The following is a 23,525-nucleotide window of genomic DNA, read 5'->3' as shown; positions in this document are numbered from 1 at the left end:
TTGGTGAGGCGGATCTATTGTGGCAGACAAGGGCTTGTATGAAGGGCCGGCGAAGGGACGGACGAGGGAGTCAGTGAAGGGCCTACACTGTGGTGGACGAGGGTGCCGGTTATGCAGATCCGGTGCGGTGGACCATGATGGCGGTCAAGGATATCTGGAGCGATGGACAAGCCAGTCGCTGAAGCAGCTCCGGTGAAGTGGTGAGTTGGCAGTTGGGGGTTCCAAGGTGCGGAAGGTAAATCCGTCAGGGTGTGAGGTCCACCGCTGCGACAGAGGACTAGATTCGGCGGTTTGCCGTGGTTGGGGGGGTCGGGGAGTGGAAGGGGAGGGTCTCTGGGGAAGAATGTTGGGGGCAAAGAGGGGAAAACAATGGAGTTACCAAAGCAGCCCTTTTCCGTTCATGTGGCAGGGGTAAAACAGGAATATCGCAGGGCTAAACTTTCGGGCGCAAGATATTTCGATGTGAGCGGGAAGTTTGAAAGCTTTTGGCGCCTGAAATTATATTCTTCTCTTGTATGGCCGACTATGATATCATGGCCGAGAACTTGTTTGTTTTGCACGCAAAAAAAGTGCAAGTTTTGAACTTGTATGGATCACTAGCAAAAGGTCCGTGCGTTGCAACGGGGGAGAAATTGGCGGGTTCATCAAAACAGTCACCGGCGTGGTATGATAGCATCAGATTGTGCCATGACAGGGAGGCTCACGCCGAGGTGTAGACAAAATGTGTATCAACTGCTTCTTAATCACAAAATGATCCTTACTAACTCCGATGGTAAGGAAACTTCTCCAAAATATTGAAACCTGCACTTAATTAGCTTTATATACACATAGCATTTGCAGCAACACTAATTGACCTCACAAGGACATGCGGTCGACTTTGGGTCAATGTCGGTCATCCTTGCAGCATTCATGTGGTAGGCTTTGCAACATCATCCTTCTGACTTGAAATACTACCGACCGTCCTTGTAGCGAATGCATAGTCGGCTTTGCAACACAGCAGTCCGGCTTTTCCAGTAAAAGAAGATAGTGGCAACTGACGTTGGATTGGCATGCTTCCACTAGATGCATAGGACATTCGGTCTTGGAGTGTTGCATCCCGCTTGCAGCAACATTTGCAGGGTCTTGAATTCGGGTTACAACAACGGCGCTTGATCAATCAGGCAGTTTTTTGAAAAAATATGTAATTTGGTCGCACAAAAAACATTCATGTATCTTCGTTCTTGGAGTGTCGTGTATTCCGTTTTGCACCATTGAACGTTCGATCAATCAGGTTATTTAAAAAAAATGTAATTTGTTTGCACATAAACATTCATGTATTTTCAATTTTTTATAATGCGCCAAATGCTATTTTCGTTTTTCTAACACTGCTATACGATTTTCTCCTTATTACCGTCGTCCAGAGCGAGCTTGATGCTTCCGTGTGTGCCTCATCAAATCCTTGTATTTAAATTTCCACTTAATTACCCGGAAAAAGTTTCCACTTAATCACCCAAGGACATGGACCAGGCTTGCCTTCACCCGTCCTTTTGATCCCATGCATCCATGCTCCGCACCACATGTTAAGCATCCAACGGTTTCAATTCGTTGCTCTTTATTTGCAGACAAAAAGAAATTAAAAATCCCACAGCCACGGAAAGTACGAGCCCGCATTCTTCTCTCATCAAATCTCTCTCTCTTTATTTCCCACAATCCGGCTTAATTATGGGTGCATGTTTTCTCCTTCTATCGAGTCGTCATCTTCTTTCCGTCTGTTTATTGATTCTCAACATGGCTTGCTGATATTTTAGACAACTTACAAGCGTATTTAAATTGGTGAAACTTGATATAAAGAACCAAGGTGGGACTATCTATAGCAAAAACAGGCAAGGTAGCTCGTTTGGCTGGGGACACCTCTGTTTCACGGGAGGTTGTGAGTTCGAACCTCACTTGATCGCTTGTTTTTCTAGCTGGTTACTATGTTTTGGTGCCCCCGAAACGGCCCAGTTTGGCCCATGTAGGGGATGCACAGAAAAAGAAGAGCTATAAGGAAGCCTACGAACAGAATTCAGCACATACATATTTTTTAGTACCACCTCGGATATAAAAAGAATTGAATCTCAAAAAATCAAAAAATAATAATATGAATGAACGGATGAAAATTTTGAAGAAACGCACCTTGCTTTATTAATAGGTATAGATTGAGCTACTAAAAGCAAATACCATCATATGGTCCAATTCAAATGAAATTTCAAATGTGTTTATCCTAAATATGATGACAAAAGCAAAAATGTGTATGTGTATGAATAAAGTGGATGATTATAAAGTTTGAACATGCCTGTATGTGTATATCTCTAGGTTTTATATATGAATTTGAAATCACGAAATCCCGGCTTAGAAAATGTACCTCCGTTTAATTGAACTACAAAAGCTAATGATGGAGTCGAATTCCAAAATTCCAATTTTAGCTTTGTAATTCTGATACATCAAGGTATATCACGCATGTTCAAAAGTATCGTTATCTCATAGTTCAAACAGTGAAACAAATTGATCAACCATGAATGCACACACTATTGACCATGTATATCTCAATTACGCTAAAATCCCTCAAATATAGACACCTCACACTTTATCTGAAGCCAACCCCCCCTCTCGTCGCCCCCCACATAGAGATGTCATTCTCTCCCCCAAACACCAACACACTAGCACATTAACACCCCTCTCTCTTAAAAAGTCCGGACCCCAATATAGGTCTCTATCACTTTGTCTCTTGGGTATGCACACATCTCTTCCCCCACTCTCTAGCTAGGTCTCCCGGCATCTCTCTTTTCCAAGCACACGCACTATGTAGAGTGTATCTTTCTCATACACACAAAACGTCACCCCCAAACGTCTATCTCCCTAGTTATGTGGTTCTCGCACACTCACCTCACACACCACCCCCACTGCAAACAAGCACACTTTGTCTTCTTGGGCACCACTCTCCTCTTTCTATCTATCCCACATGCGGACCCGCCCCGGCTCCTCCATGTATACATATATGTCGTGACTCTTTCCATAGCTCCTTAATGTATCATCGTTCCCGATCTCGCACATTGTTCTCTACACCATCTATTTTAGATCTCTCATAAAGTCCCTATCACATATATGATGACTCGCTTCCCTTGTGTCTCCATACATAGGCCAATTTCAAACAACATCAACATTGTCTCCCTATCTATACGTCATTTATGGACACAAACGCCCCCTCTCTAGCCCCTCTCTTCCTCTCTCTCTCTCCCTCCCTCCCTCCCTCTCTCTCTCTTCGTCGCTAGCTCTCTCTTCTCTCTCTCTATCTCTTGCTCGCTCGCTCTCACACCCCTCTCCCACACACACTCGATGTTTCTTCCAAATAGTCTGCTCCCTCCGTCCGCACCCATGCTATCCCACGACTACACATGTCACACCATTCCCCCTTCCCTTATACTAGGTCGACATCATTAGTGGTCTCTGTACTCCACATACACACACTCCCTCTCACACACAAACATGCGCACAAACACACACCGACATGCACAAACACCCATTAATCTGGATCCTCATCTCTCCCCATGTCTGCATGTGTATCTCACACACTCACTCTCTAATTATGTATATGTGTCTCCACGTTACACAACACAAAGCCCCATGTACATGTCTCTCTCTATCCTCCACACACATAGACACGAAGAATCTTTTATCATTGCCTCAGTCTCTAGACATATCACACACGCACTTTCTCTCTCTCTCTCTCGCAAACACGCTCAACAAGGGTTTCCCCGTGAATAACTTACGGTCTATTCATCAACAGTCATGGCAGTACGGCGAACACGAGACCTAAAAAGGGATGAATCTACACGTGCTTAGACCACCTAGTATGACTCTAGGACTAGAGCAAGCCAAAAAGCACGCCACCATCACCCCCTCCTTATCGGCGACGGGAAAACCTTTGTTTTACATAGTCGAGAAGTCATTGTGCTAAGGCCTCACATGATGTGGCGTTGAATAGAATGTAGATGCTAGTTTACGGAAACAAGTATCGATAATACGTTTGTATCTCCATACTTATATTTCTTCTCTTATAAAAAACCGAGTTGGTGATGATGGTACGCGTGCCATCTTGCAATATAGACCGTCCGATCTATATCCGACGGATGGAAATTAAACTAAAAGATACCCGCACCCTTCTCCACATTTGCAGACAAGGCCTTCCCTCGTTCATCCTTATCTCCAACAACCTCATTGTTGAGCAATTAAGAAAGGAAGCCTCTGGAACAAATTGGCCTGGTGGCCGCTGCCGGCGTCGTCAATCCCCATGCCTCCGCTCAGTCCGACCACCAATCACCACCACGCCCCACTCCTCTTCACCTTATCAACTATTTCTCGAGATATCATTAATTTTTACACGTAGGATTACTCCCGCATGGGTCAATCACAACAACTGTTTTATAAAAAAAGCATTTTGATGTTCCGTGCAATGCACGAATCTTGCTAGTACTCTTATAGAAGACTAAGTTGGTGATGATGGTGTGTCTACCATCCGTCGTTTGTGACCATTAGATTTACATCTAACGACTGTGAGGTAAGTTGTTGCCTTTTCTCACCAACATCCCACTTGTCTACCAATTTGCAGAAAAACCCATAATTAGTATCTTAAAACCAACCACATCCCTCCCTGACCTCACCAAAACAGGCCAAGGAATATATTCTAATTGAAACATAATATATCTCTAGTGATATATGTATATCAAAATTAGAATGTTTTGCATCAAGTTTGTCAATAAGTATTATTCTAATTATGATTCGTTGCAACACACATGAACATTGCTAGTATTTCCAACCATACAATTTTTTCCTAGTATTCCATAGTTTCGAGTTTTCCATCAAGATATTAGTCACTCATTGTTGATATTTACTTTCAATCATGTACACATATGCACCATGTAACTAGCCTTGCTTATTGGGTTCCAAAGCTTAACTTTCACTCCTACTTACAATATGTAGAGTATTTAACAAAAAAATACCACTTTCAGCCAGCCCAAGGAAGAATCTATTATACAAAAAATAGCAAAAACGTACCCAAAATTTCTTAATCCACGCCAAAAACTACTACCTAGTACTCCCTCCGTCCCACAATGTAAGACTTTTTGCAAGCTAGTTTAGCTTGCAAACACATCTTATATTATGGGACAAAGGGAGTACCGATTAGGTTAGTTTAAACCTATTTATGACAGGGTTGGCCCACACGTCCGTGTTAACGATGCAGCTTAAACCAACAGATTTTGTTTGACCATTGACACGAGGGACCCACATCTGACCTTCTATCCTTTTATTCCCCCTCAAATCATAATTTTTCCTGAACATTACTTCAAACAGTATTGATGCATGTTCGTCGGTGGCGCCGGTGATGAGCGAGTTGGCCGCTGCTCCGTCGGACAGGCTGGATGCCGCGCTAGCCTCCGCACGGGTTGGCAGGCTGGCCCAAGCGTGACTCACAAGCGATAAAGGCCACCGCGCTGGCCTTCGCTCGAGCCAGATGGCTGGCCTTAGCGTGGCGAGCGCGAGCAAGCTGTCGTGCCATCGTGCCAATCTAGCTAGCAAACCTTGCAGACAAGCAGCTGTACGGAGCTATCTTGGCTAGCTAGCGGCCGCGAGCACCAGACGGAGCTGGCATCCGGGCTGCCGCAAGATGGGCTCCGCCTCGCCGGCGGTTTTGACCTCGCCTTCTGTCGGCGGCAGCAGCTATGTCCCATGGTTGAGGATGACTAGGTGGACGGGCCGGAGGTAGGAGGTCACTCGGGGTTTTTTGTGTAGACTGACATGTAGGTCCCACAAGTCATAACGCCCGGTCGAATAGAAGGCGCTGACTTAATGGGCGACATGGGCCCTGTTTGGATACTCTAAGTCAGAGATTAGAGTTAGATTCTAACCCTGAACTAACTTTAACCAAAGCGGTGTTTGGATGGCAGGGTTAGATTGAAAATAAATGTATCCAAACAGGGCCATGGGTTGAAACGTACCTATAACGACACTTTGTAGAGTAGTCGTTTCTTGATAGGGTTGGTTGGTAAGAGCATGTACAATGATTGATAAGGTAGTTTTATCTTAAGTCTGCCACGTATGCAAGTGGTAGTTGTTTTTTGGCATTATTAGGGGTTTTGTAAAGAACAATGTACTACTAGCGACAAAAGGCGATTCTAAGTTGCATTGTACTACAACGAGTATTATTAGTGGTCGCGGGAATGTATACCTCATTTTGTGGGTTCGATCCCGGCCGAACACTCGGTGGCCATTTCTTTAAAAAGTAACTTCGCTGCGAGCCAATATTTTACACGGATAGTTTGAGTTTTGAAGTCAAACAGACGTGCGGCACCACAATCTGGGTGCACTGGATAGCCTAGCCACGTGAACGGGTGTTCCTTCCCAGCATCTCGTGGCTCACATGTTCGCCCTTGCCGCACCTTACTTGCAGCTTCCTCATCAGCTAGTAGCATATTTAAACCAGCGCCTCCCAATTAAGCCTGAGGAGCCGGAAAAGCCTGGCGGGGCATTGGGAACTGTGCAATATGGCTCTGTACGTAAAGTGCTCTACTACTACTCTATAGCTTGTGGCGTTGCATGCATGGACTTCACTCCATTATTGGCTCTACTATAAAAGAAATTCCTCTTGACGTGTTTTTTTTAAACGAAGGCAAAAGCTTTGCTTCATCTCATTCATAAAGAAGGAACTGCTAACAAAGTTCGACGAGATCCATTACACCTCCACAAATGGAAGCAAAAAGCCTAGTCTCGCTTTATCCAATAACTCAAATGTTCTGCCCCCGCAGTAACCGTCGCTGATAAACAGGCTGCTAGTGTGTGCGTGAGAGGAGGGGCTGAATAGAGTACCGAGAATACCCACTAGGCCACTACATAGGTGTACTTTCCCTGCATTGATAGTACAACGATGGTTATAAAGAACAATAGTACCCTCCACTTCCAACTGTAGCTCCTTGTCCCTGAGATTTAAGAGTTCAAAACTGGTACACTATGCTAGAAATACAGTACATCGCACTACTAGTTGAGAAAGTAGTACTAGTACTGCTACAGTACGAGTACATACTCCTCCGTCACATAATGTAAGACGTTTTTTGACACTAGTTGGCGTGTACAAAAAATAGCAAAAACATGCCCAAAATTTCTTAATCCATGCCAAAAACTGCTAGCTAGTGCCAAAAATTTCTTACTAGTGCTATTATTTACAATACTAGTTGACCCGTTGCGCGAAATGGCGCAGAGACCTGCTGAAGACATGTTCTCGATGAAAATAGTTTCATGTTGTAAGAACCTTCAACTAAAGCCATGCTCGCGACGAAAATAGTTTCCTTTACTAAGGACAGGCCATATATATACAATGTGTTTAGTTGTGGTCTACTAAATCCATATGCGCCTTGAAAAAAAACATGGTTTAATTTGCAGAGCCTCACATGTTTCAAGTATGAATAAGAACTACAAACTTTTTTTGTGCGATTCAAACACATTTCCAGGGTATTTAGGCACTTGCTAACCAAACTGAATCATGAATGTGCCATTTTCTGCCAGATGAGCAAAACTGTTATAACTCAAACAGTAGCAGGAAATCAGTATATACATCACGTAGCCAGTCAAGTAGGTGAGTGGAACTGAAACATTAGAATTGAAAAATACCATGCATATTTTCCTTGTGTCTCATCTCATGGGCTTCTACTCTTGCTTTCAGTTCAAGTTGTCCATATAAGTAAGCAGCTAGTCAGTCACAACAACAGAATAAAGAGATACTATCCAACTAATATATAAACGCTAAACCATGAAGAGATAGTAGAATTGCTCCTTGCATACACAAAAGTAAATAAATAAGTCTAAAAAATATAGCCACAGATTATGCAGCCAGTAGGCCCTTAGATTCACTCAAATTTAACATCATGCCCATGTTAAATGTTGTACTCATTGTTGTATACAGTGGTGGAAGTATATGGCAGCACATCCCAGAAAATTCACATCAAACAGGGCATCAACCTGGTCCCCTCAATCAGAAATTATGTTGTTTAAGGTACGATGTATCAAGAAGCCATCGACCAACCAGTCTATATGAGCAGAAAAACCCTTACTTTGCATGATTTGCTAGTTCCCAATTAGACAAATCCGAATCACTCATTCATAAGCTCATGAGTTCTCCCCACATAAATCTAGAAAGGAAAGGAACTCAGAAATCATACAGTACATAAATCAAGTATTTTCTGCAGTTTGACAGTCATGTGTGTCATCATGAAATAATAATTCTTCATTTCATTCTTTATCTTGAAGCAGGTCTCAAACTAATAAACTATATGGTTCCTAATTTCATAGCTTAGAACCCACCAAAACAGAATAAAAGAAACCCACGAATAGTAGGCTATAAATTCGGTTATAACAAACCAAAAACAATAAACATGAAAGAAAGAAAAAAAAATTGGACCACCTGGGGTTTTTGTCATAGAATTATACCAAGGTTGAACATAGATTTCAGTTCAGGGTGAGTCCCATGAGAACCTTTTCATACTCTGTTGGCTTTCTTGTAAATCCATGATCAAGGACCAACAAAGTTGTCTTTAGTTACCATTCTCTTCCACTGCTTGGCTGTAGAAGGAAAAATTATCAGCTAAATTATCCGGCTGGGTGCAGAAGAAATAGTATATATATTTAGTGCTAAAGTTGACTGAAAGTTAACAATCCTAACCATCATCTCGCTCCTTGCCTGTGTAATGTTGATCTGAATACATAGTGTTTCAGATCCCACAACCAAGACATCAAACAGACAAATGTGCAGCAATAATCTGCAGAAAACAAAGCACTTCGCATTACAAAATGAAAACTTTTTCAATAGCTTGGGACAAAAAAATTGACATATAACTGCTCATACATATCGTTGCAGTTTTTCATGTGCTTCATGCATGCCTAGCTGAACTACTGGTAGGTGGTAAGTAACAAGTTACTTGCATGATGAATGACATGGAGAACTGAATTCACAAATGCAAATCCATACTTACAGGAAAACTAAACTGCCCTCCTACCTGTTACCTATTTTTTCACAAATTAGTTGCATCAAATCAAAGAATGGTAAAAGACAAAGCAGATCATAAAGGAAGCTACCTGGTTAGCACATTGCAATATCATCTCCTTTGTTTATCAGAGAGAAGCCCTGCATGGAAGGCCATAGATAATCAAGAACCTGTGAAAAACTGATAGTAAATTCGTAATATAGTGTTCCCACACAAACTTCAGACAACACAATTTACTTTTGAAATGAATAGATGAGGATTGAGATGGTTAACTTATACATAAAATAAGTCCATCAATAGTACTCCCTCCGTTCCGAATTACCCGTCGCATAAATGGATGTATCTAGATGTATTTTAGTTATAGATACATCCATTTCTGCGACGAGTAAGCACCATTGAGTAAAATCACAGAAAAAAATCAAAAATACATTACAGAACAACAGGACATCATTACAATAATACCTTTAATCTAAGAGAATAAATTAATAATACTGAAGAAATAATGGAAGGAGAACAGAACTATAAAGCTTTTATTAATCGATGAGTAGCCTGGTTCACTTCTCAAATATAAATATGCAGAAATTGAGGGAGATGGACACCGATCAATTTGACATGCTGCGCTTTCTGCCAAACTAAGAGACACAACCAGCCAAATGTATTTTTAGCTCCACTACACCAATCTGATTGTTAGCTAATCAAGCAGAAAGAATAGACAATATAAACCATGCCAACATCAACATGAGCACACAAGCGCACAACCCATGGTATATGCAGACCAGGGCCGTCCAAGGGCCTGTGCGGGCTGGGCGACCGCACAGGGCCCCCAAATTCCAGGGGGCCCCGATTCTAGGCCTATGTCTCCTTAATTTTGGGCCATTCTTACAACTAATACAGGCCCATGGCTCTCCCAAACTGGGCCTTCTCCTCAATTTCCCGTATGACCTTTTCTGAGTCCGGATTGACGCAGCCTGCAGCCGATCGATATCCATCTTCCCGAGACGAACGAAGTGTGGCGCCGCCGCACGGTGGCGGAGGCTAGCGGCGTTGTCTAGTTTGATCGCTTTGTTTCCTCCCCGGAGGTGCAGCCTATATCCCTTCTCACATGAAGAATGTTCATATGGTACAGCAACAGCAAGTCGTCTGTGCCTGCATCGCAGGAAGGTGCCTTCTCTGACGATCTGACTTACTATAGCTTGTGGTTTTTTAGTCTGTTGGCTAGCCATTCCTCATTGAAATTATGCAGCGTTTCAGTTTTGGGAACAATTGGATTCAATGTACGGCTTTGTTCCTCTCTGCTGCTACTACAACGGTCATGATGAATAGACGTTTGGGTGACCCAATCTGACAGGTTTCTTCAAGGGGTTGCTTAATGTCAAGTTTCATCTAGTTTTTCTTCGCTATAACTCTATCCTGTAAATACTCTTTTCTATTCTTAACATAATGTTTTGCGTATTCTAAAATAAAAATGCACTATTAGAAACAGCCGGTGGCCCATACCAAGGCGAGGGCACCACCGATCTGTCCACCAGGTGTGCTCAAACCGAAACACTACTTAATTTAGATTATTTTGTTCCGTTGAATGATTATATTAGTGAGTATATTGTGTGCATATGCACCAGTTCATCAAGATATGTAGTAGGTTAGTTGACCAAGTTGTCATACGCCATGATTTTCAAGATTGTTGCTACTTTAAAATTCAGGCTCAGTGTTTTTTTGTTATAGTATTTTCGTGAAGCAACCTGTATTCCAGAAATTTAGGGCCCCCATTCGCATTTCGCACCGGGCCCCAGAATTTTTGGAGACGGCCCTGATGCAGACACCTAAACCAGAGACAAAAGTAGGCCTAGCGCTAGAAAACACACACACCAAAACTATACCAAGCAAAAGAAAGCACATACCATCACTTGTAGAGGCAGCAGCATACACAAAACTCATAAGAAATGCAAAGAAAGAAGCTAAGGAGCAGTGCATTACCAGAAGAAAGAAGAACAGCCAGGACGCCACTTGTACCGGCGGATGGCCGTGGACGCCAAGCGCGCGCAGGGCAGCTCGTCCCACTTCCGGCGCTCATGTAGACCTCGGGGAGCTCGAGCACCTTGCGGAGCGGCACCTGCACCTCGCGGTGGAGCCGGTTGCGGACGCGGTAGGCGTACTGATTGTCGGGGATAGCGAGGTACTCGGGGCTCGAGTCGCGCGGGAAGACTCAGCGCGCGATGGCCTCGCAGAGCAGCGTCGCGCAGTCGTACGACAGGCGCAGCGACGGGCACCACTTGGCGGTGAACACGATCCGTGTCGCCCGCGTGCAGGTGCTCCTGGTCCGACTTGAGTAGCCCGGCGAAGATGTCGGCGACGCCGTCGTAGAGGTTGCAGAAGGCCTCGTCAGAGTCGTTGTGCGCGAGCACGGCCTGCGCGTGCTCCGCCTCCTTCTCGCGCCGGGCCTTGGCGGCCTCAGCCGCGGCGGCGGCAAGGCCGCCGACGCAGCGTCGCTTGCCTCTCTTGCACCCGGAGCCGCCGCAGCGACGTCGTCCTAGTCCTTGCGCTCATCGCGGGGGCCGTGGAGGAAACGATAGAGGATCTCGGGGAGGTTCTTGAGGCAGCCGAACCTGGCGAAGCCGGCGAGGTTGGCGGCGAGCGTGCGCGGGTGGATGGCGTGCATCCAGAGAGCGGCGACGTAGAAGCCCTCCCTCTCCCCTTTCCTCTCTCTCTCTCTCTCTCTCTCTCTCTCTCTCTCTCTCTCCCTCTCATCTTCTTCCTTATCTCCCCCTCTCATCCTCTCTCTCTCCCGCAGATCTAATCCAGCGCCGCCGCCGCCGTCACCCTTTGCCTGCAGGCCGCCGCCGCCGCCAGGGAAGCTCGCCTCCATGCCCGCACCTCGGTCCCACGGGATACGAGATGAGGAGGTTTGGGCACGATTGACGCGGGAGGATGCACGAGCGTGGAGGCGGCTAGGGCGATAGAGATGCGGGAAGTGGGCTCGCGAGATATTTTGCCAGTCCATCTCCTCTCTCCAACCGCAGACGGAGGTGAGGCACGCAGGACGCGCACACGATGCATCGGTCAGCCAGGGGTCCACGCGAACATGCCCCAGCCAACCCGGCGCAGTCCGCACAACCAACCAACATGACGAAGTCCGTGCAGTTGACGAGCGGGACCAGCAGCAGGACCGGCCCACCTGTCATCGCAATAGAAGAGATGCTGGTGCATAAGCCAGGTACACATGCACCGGCCGAGCCCTGCGTAGAGCTGCTCCCATAACGCACGACGTGGGCACAGCGGACGAGGCAAGCAGCGTGCGTGCGAGCGGCAGCCCCAGGCACGTTTGACCCGAGAGAAACACTGTGGGACGTGCATCCAGTTCAACCGATGAGCGGGGCCAGCAGCAGTACAGGTCCACCCGTCATCAGTCCAGCGCAGGTGCGGGCGCAAAAACCAGGTATATATGTGTCGGCCGAGCAGCGCATAACCCACGCAGCGCCCATGACGCGGCCTTCGCGCACACGCGGCGCGACAGGAGAGGCTGCCCCGCGCACCGAAGAAACCGACATCCAGCCAATCAAACCGAGCGCGAGCCCCAAAGGTCATTCCCCGCCCAGGATCTACCGCGGGTTAAAACGCAGAGGTCAATTCCTAGCTAAGATCAAACGGTCAGGAACGAGAAAATGACTGCGTTGACCAGGATGGAACGGCTATCAAAGGAAGAAATCGGGGGAGCGCCCTAGGAGCGAGTTGCCCAGCCTTATTATTGTTTTAAATAATGTAATCCCATAACATCCCATAATGCTAGTAGTAGTAGTAAATAATAGCCTCACCCCTTCGCTAAGGAACGATCTACAGTTGGAAGGGACGAGGCCCTGCGGTTACTACGCTCTTATCTCCTCCTCGCCAGTTCCCCTCCCTCCGAAGAGAAGGTAGTTCGTCGTTACTCCCATGGATTCGCTAGGCGGTTCTCCTTCTCGTCGGGGCTGGGAGACCTTGGACGACGATCCTCAGAGAGAAATCGCACGCCGCTCCGACATCCTCACCGCCGCAAGACTCGGTGCTTCCTGCACCAACTTTTTCAAGACGGTGCTTAAAAAGGCTTGGGAAAAGGGCATGCTTGTTGGTCTTCCATGCGTCCTCGAGGAGAAGGTTCTTCTATGGGACAATCCTTCAAATAGTCCACCGCTCCTTGGCCATGGTTGCACGTTCACTCCACTAGAGTTGCCGACATTGAGAGGTAGTCGGATTTTGTCCGATGAGCAGGTCAGTAATGGAGTTTGATCATGTAGTACTTAGTTATTCCATTTCCATCCCATAATTTCTCCGCTGCCCACCGTCTTATATATAGGTCTGGGTTGGTGCCAACGAAGATTGGCTTGCATAGCTCTGGCCGGATACCACCATCATTTTGCACAACATCCACAACAGTGCGACCGTTCCGGTAGACCCCTTCTCCACCATTGGGATCGACCTTTCGGACTGGCTGGGCTTGAATACATATGATGATGCCTACATGAGATTAAAGAAGATAGCAATTGCGGACCCGCTGACAAAGCGATGCGGCTACAACGATTACTATCTCATCGTGGTGTTCGACCTAAGGATTGCCATCAATGCAAGAGGCAGTAACGGCAGAGGCTGGCGCATGTTGGCGGCGGCAGATTTGTACCCCTACACGTTCGAAGACGTCGTGCGCCATCTAGGTCGCATCTTCGTGGTGACAAGCCTGGGGACTTGATTCATCTGGTTGCCATCCTATAGTATGGGAGATTACAAACGGAATGCACAAACCATTATTTGCATCCCTAACGGTACTCCATTATTTTGCAGGGACCAATCATCCCGCGATCAAAATAAGATCGCTGATCCTGGATGTGCATTTGCATCCGCGATTCGGTCTAACCTAGAACCTTGTAGCTGACTTTGTCATATTGGGATCAACTATCTTAGCAATCGCTACCCATGGTACCACTCATGTGCAACATGGTCACACAATCTACCATGATCGGACCGTCACCATCTACCCAGATATTCCATTTTTTAACCCTCTCGCCTTGTCTTTCATTGCTGTACTAGTACTCTACTTACGTACTAGTGGGAGTACTTTTTACCTTGGAGGATGTGTATAACTAGCTAGGCCCTTGAAAACTTGAACCCACTAGCTGCCACCATTTTTGTTTTTCCATGTCTTACTATCTCATCCATGTAGCCAAGAGTGGCTATATATAATAAGCCGGTTATTTTACTTCCTCTATACCGGAGTAGTGCTATTTATTGCATAGTATTAATGACCGCCATATTTGAGCACAACATTATTATGCATGGACCTTGACTATGTACGTCACCATGTGTCCAGATCTGAGATGCCGCGTGTACCAGATGAACGGCGCCGAGTTTGACCCCCGTGATGCTACATAGGTGCCGAGGAAAACTCTTGGAGAGTACTCGCTTTTCATTGGGGACAGCTACCCCATTGTGAAGCAGATGCCACCTTCCGTGCACGACACGGAAGGCCTGCCATTCATGAAGCATGGTTGTGTTTTCAGTGCGCACCACTGGATGAACGACATGCTGGGACACGCTATCCCTGATTTATGCCGCTTCAGCTTGGATGAGTCTCCATCATGTGGAACCGGACCAGAAAGTTGTGACAATGATTCCCGTTGCCCACCGCTATGGATCATGCCATCCATGAAGAACACCTGGGATTGGAACCTGGAGGAGGGCATGTAGCCCATCTATAATGTGTAAGTGGAGTACAGTAAATTGTGCACGGTAGCGCTGTGAATATATGTAGACTAGTCATGCACAAATTTATCACATGAATTGGAGATGAACTTGTGTGGCATACTGACATTTTTCCTTTAGAATTTATTACTAGTAAATGTGTTATGTGTACATGTAACTTGTGTGGTTGTTGCACGGGCTCCAACACGCTCTTTGAGAAAAAAGGTGGCACAACTTTGGATATATGTGACGTGGCGGCATCATACAGTAGTATCGTTCGCTATAGTTGTAGTACACTCCTACAAGGACGAAAACTCCTATAAAACCTTGCGCTTGGCTCTTTGCCTCTTCGGAAGGTTCAACAGTTCGTACTCGTGTGAACTTTGCACTTGGCTCTTCGCCTCTTCGAAAGGTCCAACAATGATCATACTAGAGTACAATATGCTTCTGGCAATCTGACACCAATTGAACTGTTGCACGTCCACCACGAGGGCGAGGGTGAAGGAGAGGGAGAGGGAGAGGGCGCTGTAGTCAAAACGCTCTCATCGTCCTGCGAACCACCGCATGCGTGGGCGAGGGAGAGGTGTAGTAAGCAAGCTTCTCCTTGTTCGGCGAGTTGACGGGACACATCAAAGCAGTACTAGTACTAGTCCATATTGCGTCCTTTCCGGTTAATATGGCTTAATTTCAAACAAGAAGAATACACTGGCGGTCAACATATGTAACAATACGCTCTTTACGGTCACTATATATAGTTTTGCAGTGATTATATGATCACTAGCTCATCGTAGAGCACCGTATTGCACCCTACTGACCGGCCACATAGTCGATGTGGCACTTTGTTGACTAGTTAAATTGTCACCTGGTTTCTGGGTCCCACCTTTCAGTTGGCCGAGCAAAGAAATTAGTTAAACAAAACTTTAAGCAGGCGCGACAGGTATCCAACCCTTGCGCGCGAACCACCTTGGTTGTGTATGTGAGCTCATGCACATGTACTCCCTCGGTCTTCCAACAAAGAGTGTACATCGGCTAAAAAACAAAGAGTGTGGTACATCTACACTTCCAATGCATTTAGCCTTTAATCTAAATCCATATTGATTGACTAATGCACCAACTTGTGCTCTAGGTATAGGCTACATGTCTATCCTTAATTACAGCATGCAACGACTTTCATTTAATCTTCTTCTCTCAATGGACGCATGCACACATAAGTTTGCTACTTTTGGTCGTTAATTCTGCTCTGGTCAATGTGTAAATCTCTAAATGTACAGTATTTCACGGACGTAGGGAGTAGGTTGAGAACTTGAGCGTGAGCATGTGTGTTGCGTCGTGTGCTGTGTGCCGCATGGGTGCGTTAGTGTTACGTATGTCCATGTGTACGTGTGAGTGTTGCATGTTGCATGCATGCATGCATGGGGCTCACTCCCTCCCATTGACATGTTCATATTTCAAGCTTCATCTGTTCCCTCCATATGGTGATACTCCCTCTGTTCCCAAATACGGAGTAAAATCCTCCCTCTGTTCCCAAACATGGAGTAAAATCCTCCCACTGTATCCAAATATGGAGTATTTATCTTTCTAGAGATTTCAACAAGTGACTATGTACAGAGCAAAATGAGTGAAGTGAGTGTAGAGGCATAGGGATAATGTAGAAAGGAAGTCTTCGTGATCCATTATTCCCCGTCTCGGTCAGAGAGAACTATTCAACTAGTCTTCGCAGTGAAGTGATAATACACGCTGCAACAGATGGGACACTTAATTAATAAGCTGAACCAGCGTGTTGGTGTTACTAAATCAGCCTTACCCAGTACTTCCATCATGTTTGCCAGTAGAGCACGCTTGTGTCCTCCATTAACTGACATATGGGCCCTCTTGTGGTGGGCCCACATGTCATCGGTGTAACTATTTACACTCCGAAGGACGGTATATCCTCGTAGTAGTAGTAGTAGAATTGAGATTTAATGCACTCTCTTCCCCGTCTTTCACTCTTCTTCCTCCTCTCTTCTTCTTCCTCTTCTCTTCCCCATCGTCGGCCGCACACCATTTCCCCCCGCTCACTGCTCGCCCACCTGCGCTATCTTTCTTGGTAGCTTGCGCGTACCATATCCCCCTGCTCACTGCTCGGCCACACGAGGAGAAGCTTCTTCGCTCGCCCGCCCGAATCCACTTCCCCGCTGGCTCGCAGGCACCGAAAACCCCAATGGCAAAACTGACTGACACACAGAGCCGCGATTGGGATTCCCTCCCCGATGTTCTCTTGGAGCAGATATGTAATCGTATGGACCTACTCAGCACCGTACGTCTGGCCGCATGCTCGGTGTCTTTGTACCGTCTACTCGTCTGCAACCGGCTGGCTCTTTTGAAGACACCCTGCTTGCTAATGCCCGATCCTCGCAGGTGGCCCAGACACCGACTTGACGATCCTACGGAGGTTGCCGTGGTGCCCCTCGACATGCTACCACTACCCGTCCACATGTCCTTCATGTGCGGCCACTACTAGGCGGGCATGAAGGCCAACTGGATCGTCCTCATCCACTAATCCAGTAGTCCGTGGCGTCTCGTGGATATCTACTCCCAGCGGGAGATCACCCTTCCATCATTGGATACCGCTGCCATCGAGCCTCGCGGCCCGCCGGACACTCCTGCCTACTATACACGAGACGCATCAAGCTTTTGGCTCGACCTTTATTTGCTGAAAGTTGTAATCTGCGAAGTTCCCACACCATCAGAAGACTACATGGATTACAAGCTCATTGCCTTGTTCAACATGGGATTAGTCTATCTAGAATCCGGTCGCCATACATGGTTATGGCTCATCGTCAATCCTGTTGAGGCAACATTTTTGTCTGATGCTATAGTGCATGATGGCATCGTTTACGCGGTCGACGCACAGATTGGCTGCCTATACTTGTGGAATGTATCGTCATGTAATTGTTCTATCTCATCTCATCTTTACCTTATGAATACGACTGCCTATTCATTTTTACAAAATTAGAATATATAGTACGTCCATAACCACATCATTACTATATGTTCTTCTCATTTCCTAGATTTTTATGACCACTCATGTTATTGTTAGAGTTGATATGAGAATAATTGGCATTGAATGATTGTTAGAATAGATATTATGAGCATAACATCATGATTGATGTATGTTACTCTCATTTTCAAGATTTTTATAACAACGCATGTTATTGCTTAGAGTTGATATGAGAACAGTAGTAGTAAGTGCTATGGTAGAATATGAGTAGGCTCTGTTATAGCTGTTTTCCTCTCATTGTTACATGATGTTTGAACCATGACATATTGCCAGAATATGAAAGCCATTGGCTTATTTTTTTTAACTTGGGGTATGATTATGAGGCATTGCAATTCTCTGTCTATGATATGTGTCACTGTTATAATAATCTTAATTCCACACATACTCTGAACATGATTGTTTATTTTTGTCCTTTTGGTCTCCAATTTGAATTGTTGCAGCACACACAAATGCGCCAGTCTTCATGATTCCAGGACCTGCAATCATACCAGCCGATGGTTGGTGGTTTATCACTCGTTCAGCTGACGGTGGTCATTTGATGCTCATTCGCACGTACCAAATTGACCAAACCATTACATCAAACCACATGCAGTACAATGCCTGGGGCGTTCGTGACATTGATGGCTATGGCTGCTTCGTGTTCGAGAAAGATCCCAGCTCCGTTGGGCCAGGCATATTCAACTGGAGGCGGGTTTACAACCTCGGCAACCACTCCATGTTCCTCGGGCTCAATTATCCGATCATCCAACCAATCATCGATCATATCACGGTGATGATTACCGTGCTATGCAACTTCCATTCGACAGGGGGGACTGTGTTTACACATCATACCATGGGTTTCATGGATCACCATATCCAGAGATTCGTCGACACAACTTGTTGCCAGATAATCTTCAGTGTGTGAAAAGCATCAAGCTTCCATGCGATGGATGGCTTTTGCAAACCCGACATGCGGCGATGTGGTTCATGCCAACAACAAATATGCACAACTTGATTCGTACTGATATGTAGACTGAGCCGTGTATTCTGCTGTTGTAGCACGACCCTCTTTTGTTGGATATTATGTACTGTTGTTAGTTTGAAGCACTCCTCTGGTTTGAAGGATAGATACCTTTCTAGGATCAAGTGCATCCTAACTCACCTGCGCAGGATGTACTTATAATGATGATGGAGATGGTGTGCAGTATGTATGTATATATATATATATATATATATATATATATATATATATATATATATATATATATATATACATATATATATATATATATCAATTAGGCTTCAAGTGCGTACTTGTTAGTTAAACCTATGGTTAAAATGTGACACTAAATACGACTAGTAAGTTGTACAGTAGCAGTAGTAATATACGTCGGTCAAATTATTCATCATGTCCACACATTGAATTGACGTGACAACACGCTGCGCATGAGGTGACACAAGAATCCCGGCGGCGTGTTCGGGTATTCTGGACTTCAGATTTGGAGTACCACTTATCTGTCGAAAATCTTTCATCATTCACTTAGAACAGTCGATTGATCGGACATTGAGTACCATATAACTGGAATTAACCGATGCAAGTCGAAGAAGGATTGGCCAGTGCTGTCGGCTGGCATCAAGTTCGATTCCAAAGTGAGTGCTGACAGCGCAAGATCTCACCCTCTCATCGATATATTCATACCAACCATCGACAGCGAGCACGACATATGCTAGACCCATCCTGAGAAACATCCAGGTAAGACACCGATTGGCCGTCTACTTGCACAAACATATTCCTTTGTTTATAGCTCTATTTTTATTTTTAGACACAAACCTGGTGAAGCAATTACAATTTGACAGTTAATAAAAAGTGAAACAAGTGACTACAACATGCCAAAGATGTTATGAAAATGCCAACTACGTATACCAAAACCTGTATTCAACAATACTGCAGGTATCACACTGAGTGGCCTAAGCAAGCATTTCTTCCAGCGCAATTCCGGGTTGTTCAAAAGGGCACGTGGACACGTCGCGAGATACAGTCGAAGTGCGGCATGCACGTGATGTGGCACAACACCGGCAATATCTTGCTGGTGATGGTCAACGGGTAGCAAAAAGGTTTTGGTGCTGCACACCAACAAGAACTTCGACCAGCAGGGGACCAACTGGGTGATGCACCAATACCACCTCGGGGACTTGGAGCAAGAGAAGGAGCGGGAGCTGGTCATCTGCAAGATTTTTTACCAGACGAACACTAGGGCCAGGAGTAAAAAGATTATAAGTTAGTTTGGTATTGGTACTTGTACTACCTTGTCGTCCGCAAGTTGGTATGTTGTTAACGATCTTTTGGTATGAACTTGGCATTTTCTTCCAATCATCATGCCGAGGTCGACGTGGATATAAAGCTGGATCATTTGTTTCGAAACGAATTTTCAAGCACCTGATTTTTATTTGATGGGTAGCATAAGCACCCGCCATTCGAATTCCCAGTTCTCCAAATTTTTCGAAACAAGTGCATGCACTTATTATCATGATGAAAAAACAATATCCCTGCTGCATCCCAGTTATCAGTCTGTACTTGCAGAATTCTCTCGTTTATTGAGCACGTATATTGTTTTTTTAGGTCGAGCAAGTTTCAACTAGGCTGTAGACTACCCAGGTTTAGTTTTGTTTTTAACAAGCCCAGCCCACGACGATAACGGGGCACAAAGATCCAGTAGGTATCTACTGGCCTCTGGCCCGCCAGAGTTAGTTATATTTTGTCTTACAACATCCATAGGCAGTTTTTTACTGAATCAAACACACAGCCCAGTTCTATTTTCCTCTTGAAACGCATGTCCTACATCCGTTTTCTAATCTCTACCTATAGTTTTACTAGTTCATATACATGTATAATTATATTGAAAATACATAAAATTCCCTTTTCATATTTACGTCCTTATTTTTGTTGTTGTTTTCCCTCCCAGCGCTGATTTTTTTACCACTGGTTTTCCCTTAAACCAACTCAATTGTCCCACATCTTATTTGCTTACAAAAACAAAATGATTTTTTGGCAAATCAATAAGTTCTTAAAAAATGTTTATCATTTCGGGATTACAAAAGTTCGGACTCCACCGAAATATGCAAAATAAGGTTGAACTTTTTGACTGTGGTCCTGGGCAGAAAATGGGCTGTAATAAATTACTTAAGAAGTAGCAAATGGGCTGCAAATTATTAAAAAAAATAAAAAATGGGCTCTATGTTGTCTGGCACAGATTTGGAGGCTGACTTGTGGGCCTACTAAGTTCACGCATACACAAGGTTTCTCAAAAAAGAAACTTAGTCAACAATCGACTCTACCAGCGTCAGACCGTCAGATGTCAATCTAATAGCAATCGTGCTTCTTCGGTTTCTGATCTTCCTGCCCCATCCGCCCAAACCAGCACCGTCAGAACCGCCTGCTCCTGCCTCCCATGCCCGGATGTGCTGCCGGGAAGGCCTCACGGCCCCATGATATACTTGCATCCCTGGCCTGTCCATCCCTCTAATCACCCACACCTCCTGTTATTTTCCAGCAACGACAGCCGAACCAGTCAACCCTCGTACTCTCCACCGCGTGGGCAGCCACTGTCGTGTCTTCCCCGGCTCCGTGTCGTTCCCTTCGTAGGCCTCGTCGTCGTCCACCACCTTGGTGCTCTCGGCTCGGCGTGGTCAACGAACGACACCCATTGGAAGTCGACTGTACATGGAGAGGCTGACAGCTGGGTCCACAGCCGCACACAGGAAATGCCTCCTTATTACATGCAAAATAATGATTCCTCCACCTGACATCTGGGACCCGCCGGAAGGGCCTCTATATTTCGTGAAAAAAACGTTCCCTTCGCTGAGAGGTCGGACCCACCAACTATATCTTCGCACACAAGGAAGTGCCTCCTTATTGCGCACAAAAAATTGAATACCCCCTGCCAGCTGGGACCCACCATAGTGGGAGGCTGATTTGTGGGCCTACTAAGTTGACGGGGACGGAGGGCTTTGTGAACTTAATCAATATCTGAACTATTCTAGCTCTAGTGACCGTACGATGTCCATCCAACAGCCGTAGTGCTTCTTCAACCTCTGGTCTTCTTGCTCCAGCCGCCCAAACCAGCGTCGGTCGTGCTGCGTGCTCCTGCCTCCCGTGGCCGGCTGTGATGCCACGGAGGCCTCACCGCCCCCTACTACTCCCACCGCTGGCCAGGCCATCCCTCTACTCACCCACACCCCCTGTTATTCTGCGGCGACGACAGCCTCACACCACAGCCGAACCAGTGAACCCTCGTACTCCTCTCCACGTGGGCATCCACTGTTGCGTCTTCCCTGGCTCCGCGTCGTCCCCTTCCTAGGCCTCGCCGTCGTCCACCCCTTGGTGCTCTCGGCGCGGCATGGTCAATGTGGTCAACGACCGACTTCCATCGGAAGAGTACTGTACGTGGAGAGCCTGACAGCTGCGTCCACGGCAGCCGCAAGGAAGTGCCTCCTTATTACACACAAAATAATTATTCCTGCACCTTACATCGGGGACCCACCGGACAGCCCACCGTATTTCATGAAAAAACGTTTCCCCCCTGACTGCTGGGACCCACCAGCTACATCTTCGCATGCAAGGAAGTGTGTCTAGGCAAAAAAACGATTCGCCCCCCGGACTGCTGGGACCCACCAGCTATATCTTCGCATGCAAGGAAGTGCCTGACAGTCGGGACCCACCTGGTCGAAGCGTACATAGCGTTGTCATCCTGGTCACGAACGTGTATGTACATAATGGTCGATGTAGAGCGGGCACGTGTTGTAGTAGAGGCGCGCATGTAGCATGTACACATACGTACAGCGGACAGTGTGCAAGAACGAAAATACGGCCACGTATGTACATACGAGCGGGGTCTCGAACGCCTACTCGCGCATATGCACGGCGAGGGCTCGTGTACATGGCTGGGTCAGAATGGAGAAACGGCGTCGTCATCGTGTTCATGGGGAGCCAACCGGCTGGGTCGGAACAGAATGCGTCGTTGTGTTCATCGGGAGGGCTTAGACAGAATAGCCGATGGAAACGAGGCCTGGCGTACCACAGAACGGAGGAAACGGCCTTGGGTTCGACCGGCCACGGTCGAAGCGGGATCCTGTTCATCGGGAGGGGTCTGGCGTACCTCAAAATGGAGGAAACGGACCTCCTACGGTCGAAACGGGGGTCCTGTTCATCGGGAGGGGTGTGGCGTACCGCAAAACGGAGGAAACAGACTTGTGTTGGTGCGTACGGTCGAAACGGGGGTCCTGTTCATCGGGAGGGGTGTGGCGTACTGCAAAACGGGACTCCACGGGATACTGTTCATCTCCACTGTCCACCCCCTCCAGCCTCCACGGACTACTACTCATCCACCGTCGATCTCCTCCAGCCACCACCCGCGACTGTTCATCCATGGGCTCCTGTTCATCCAGCCTCTACCACGCGCTACTCCATTGGCTACTGTTCAACCAGCCCTCTCCACAGGCTCCTGTTCAACCACCCCTCCACGGGCTACTGTTCATCCAGCCCTCCACCGTCTACTATTCATCCAGCCCTCCATCGGGTGGTCCAGTTCATCTAGCCCTCCACAGGGTCCTGTTCATCTAGGCCCAACCGGCTTGATCGATCGGGGTCCTATTCATCCAGAGGCAACACCACGGGGTCCTGTTCATCCACCCCCATCGAGAATTATTCATTCAAACCCCCCAGCAACGCTCACTATTCATCCAGAGCATCG

General features: G+C 46.4%; 1 long non-coding RNA gene across 2 annotated transcripts; it reads right to left on the bottom strand.

Moving 5' to 3' along the window:
- Nucleotides 1–7,288: 7,288 nt before the first annotated feature.
- On the bottom strand, nucleotides 7,289–12,065 carry LOC123061304 (uncharacterized). 2 transcript variants are annotated; one of them, XR_006428886.1, is made up of 5 exons: nucleotides 11,025–12,065; nucleotides 9,142–9,190; nucleotides 8,729–8,825; nucleotides 7,681–8,628; nucleotides 7,289–7,568 (listed from the first exon to the last, which is right to left on the bottom strand). It is a non-coding gene; the product is annotated as an uncharacterized lncRNA (long non-coding RNA). The 2 variants fall into 2 exon arrangements; XR_006428885.1 differs by having other exon boundaries at nucleotides 7,538–8,628; nucleotides 11,025–12,063.
- Nucleotides 12,066–23,525: the final 11,460 nt, after the last annotated feature.

This window comes from Triticum aestivum, chromosome 3A, assembly GCF_018294505.1.
Source record: "Triticum aestivum cultivar Chinese Spring chromosome 3A, IWGSC CS RefSeq v2.1, whole genome shotgun sequence".
NCBI lineage: Eukaryota > Viridiplantae > Streptophyta > Magnoliopsida > Poales > Poaceae > Triticum > Triticum aestivum.
Note: the sequence above shows the minus strand (reverse complement) of the source record. Positions and strands in the feature narration are given on the sequence as shown.